Raw genomic sequence first — 3,864 nt, 5'->3', positions numbered from 1 at the left:
TCAAATCTCACCGTGAAATTAGTGTCATTATCACACAGAAATGATAAACCCAACAAGACTTTGTAAAAACAACAGACCACAGATCTCATCTGGAAGAATCAAAGATTAAAAGTAAAGAAGAGAGACAACTAAGAGAAGCAAGAAAACCATCTTCTTGATACCAAAATGAAGAAAGCTCGATCGTTAAAGAAAGAAAAATCACTATATTTCTGTGCTGCAATGAAAAACGAATGAACAAGAGCAAAGACAATACAGCAACCAAAGACACTTAGATTAAATCTCCAAGCATGGATTTCAATGACGAACACTTAGATTTGAAATAAAACTTGATTTATTATAATAGTAAAAATAAAAAGGGACATATCAAAAGGAGGATAAACGAATAGATAAAGAAGGTTGACAATAAAAACGCATGTATAGACAAGAGTACAAAATGACATGCCCAATTGCCCATTGCTCTTAGAGCACTCCCATTGCACATCTTTGGCATAGGATCAGATAAATAAAAAAATTCAAAAAATAAGAAAAAGGTAGAAAGATGTATGAAAAGTGTCTCTGTCCAGCACAACTAAGACACAGTGTCAACAGCTGTCATAACTTGATTAGTTGGACAAACAAAAAAAACAATTAAATAATTAAATTAAATTAAAAATATTATTGTTTATTTTTCTTGACACTCAATGGCAGTATAAGGGATGGGAATGTCCTAACTCCAATGATCATCCCTATCTTCTTCTCTTTGTCCCTTCTCACTTCTTAGTCTGAATCTGAATCTGAATCTGAATCTGAATCTGAATCTGATAAATCTGGAGAATGGACTGACTTGAGTAGTTTTAAATCATTAGTATCAAGATCCTTTACGTGGTTTACAAAAGTGCGAACGCTTAAACATTTCTTAAAAGTTTCACCAAAACCTTGGATCTCAACACGTTGGAGTGTCTTCTTTTCAGGATTGAAATAGAAAACATAAAACGGTTCGTTAGATATATACTTGCGCATTGAAAACACTATTTCACCCGAAGCAGTCGCTCCAACGACAGAAACGTGAAAACGGAAGAATCTATCATCCGTCCAAGTGTATTCATATTTCGACCATTCCTGTTTCTCAACATCCTCTAAAACCCACACATGTAACTCATTAATAGCTTCAGCGTCGAGACTATTCTCAATATAAATGTAGACATCCGACTCCAAATGACACTTCTCATAAATGTCTTCATCATCCTCCCAAAAAATCACAGCTAGTTTACCCTTGTAATTTATCAATCGACAAAACCTTTCTACATCAATAAAGGTGAATTTTTCAGACCTAACATCAAAACAAACTATCACATAACCAGACGTCACAACATGGGCATCATTAATACAATCCGACGTATCACCCAAGTAATACAAAACCCCGTTGATGCATACCCCATCACTCTTAATATCATGTCGTACGGGACATTTGATCCTTCTCCACGTCAGATCTCCATCTTCAAGTGTAAGAATTTTATCATGGCCAGGACCACAGTAATAAACCATGGACAATACCTTGTATTGCTTTTCAATCGGGTCAACCCCGAAAAAGCTATACGCCTTTCTGTAGGTATAACGATGAGGTAGGATCGCATACCGTCCCGTGATGGGGTTACATATCATATGTCGATCACCATACATATAGAGCAAGCCAGAGGCGTAGCCACATGAAAAATATTTTAGGTTAGTCAGATGATTGATCCGTACTTTGTCTGGAGAGAATCTCACATAAAATTCCGCGGTTGCTACAAGGGTCGATGAGGATGATTGCTCATATGGATACTCAAGCTGAGGCAGCGATAAGAAGTTCCACACACAGACGTCTACTTGTTCGTTGCCGTTTTCTGCGATGGCGAATAAGAGGCGTGGCTTAGCTAAGGACCTGGTCAAGAACAACTCCGTGAAATATGGACTACTCAACATTGATGCCCATCGCTTAGACACGCAACGAAACCTCGCGACTGACTTTGAAGGCAATCTCGACAATATCTCCTCCAGGATGTGATCATTAGTCGATGATATGGTAGATAATGAAAACATGATTTGCGATCCCACGAAGAAAGAGAGATATAGTTAAAAACTTAGACCTAGAGAAACCTAGCAACTAGCAAGATACCTTAGCTACCATCGTCTCGCAATCGATATGGGAGACGATGAACTCATGATTTGCCGATCAACCGAGGAAAGAGGGATGATAAAAACTTAGACCTAGAGAAACCTAGCAACTAGCAAGAGACCTTTAGGCTTTAGCTACCATTACAGTTCGTGAATATATATATGTTCCGATTTTAAGTCGGTTAACAAAAACAGAAATTAGATCATTGACATGTATATTATTTTTAATTTTCAGCAAGAAAAGAAAAACTTAACAGCAAATCCTTTTTTTTTCTTTTTAATTTTTAGCAAAAAAAAAGAAAAACTTTACATTTATTTTAGATCATTGACATGTATATTATTATTTACTTTTTGTTTTTGCTTTTAGCAAAGAAGAAAAACTTAACATTTATTTTAGATGTTTTACATAAATTGCTTAAAAAAAAAGATATTTTACATAGTAATATATACATATAGATTATAATATACATATATAATTATATATATATATATATATATATTGTTTTTGTTTTCTTTATTAATACATTGATAACCCATAACCCTAATGGTTTTACAAATCCCACAAACCTGGTGGACGAACCCAAAAAAATCCATTTATTTATATGGATTTTAAAACTTAACCCATACCTGTTAAAATAATAGACAAACAGAATAAACTCATGATTTTTTTTTTCGTCTTTTTGTTGTTAAAAGGTAAACTCATGAGTTTACACCCATTTTGACACCCCTTACAGGAAACTAGCTACATATATCGTCGATAAGCAAAAGCTTCTTTGAGTGAAATTGAGAAGACGAGTGGTAATTATGATAAACAAATGGATCTGAAGAATGAGAGAGTATAACCTTCAAGTTTGTGTGAAACTTTGATTTGGTTAAAGGCACGGTAAAAGGCAAAAGACCAGTTTAAGCAGTTCATGGAGGAGTTAGATTTTCGAAGTTCGAACAAAGAATTGACGTTCATTACACTCACAACTCACAAGATCCTAATTCATTCTCAGCAAACAAAAAAAAAGTAAAGATTTGGAAGGATCTAAACAGCGAAATAAACTAAATCATTGGCTTATTATTTGGATAATATTGTTCTCTCGAAGCCTTGCTTATGCCCGAGACAATTAAAGAGGGTGGACCGACCGGTCCCTTACCCGATCTAACTTTTAATGCTTTCTTTTGGTATATAAGCTAGAGGTTTGGCTTTTAGAACCGGAGACTCTCTATTCTAGACAACTTTTCTGCTCTTGTAAACAAAAGGAGAGGATCTCTAATCATTCTTGACAATTTGGAAAAGATTTCTAAACCCTAATATGTTTATACTTTGCAATTCAGTTATGCTTTCTCCATACTTGATTTGCTGGATCTTTGTCTCTATGTCTGAGTAGTTTCTCAACTGGGTTTAGAGTTTCAGAAGGTGACTATGATTAATTGACGCTAGGTTGTTAGATTTGGGTATTGATCTTATTGTTCTTCATTTATTGTTGTTCTTAGTGCTTAAGCTAGATAGCTACCTAAATTATGATCTTAGGTTGGTTCATCGAGGCACCAAAAGTGTTGTTGAGTTGCTTGAAAATAACATAGGTGACAAAGGTGATCTTTAGCCAACGAGAGTTAAAGTTAAGACACTTTGTGAACTTATCAAACTTTTAATTTGCTTAATTTTTTGGATTTAAATGAAAGTTTAGGTTCTACTTAATTCATTGTTTAGATAGTTAACGCTGCGAGAGTTTGTTATTGTAT

The 3,864-nt window shown here is 34.7% G+C and overlaps 1 pseudogene across 1 annotated transcript; it reads right to left on the bottom strand.

Moving 5' to 3' along the window:
- Positions 1 to 396: 396 nt before the first annotated feature.
- Positions 397 to 2,263, bottom strand: LOC104748730 (F-box protein At2g15640 pseudogene; annotated as a pseudogene). Its single transcript, XR_015582204.1, has one exon. The product of XR_015582204.1 is annotated as an F-box protein At2g15640 pseudogene (transcript).
- Positions 2,264 to 3,864: the final 1,601 nt, after the last annotated feature.

This window comes from Camelina sativa, chromosome 15, assembly GCF_030686135.1.
Source record: "Camelina sativa cultivar CO46 ecotype springtype chromosome 15, ASM3068613v1".
Lineage (NCBI taxonomy): Eukaryota > Viridiplantae > Streptophyta > Magnoliopsida > Brassicales > Brassicaceae > Camelina > Camelina sativa.
This window is presented reverse-complemented; position numbering and strand designations above follow the sequence as displayed.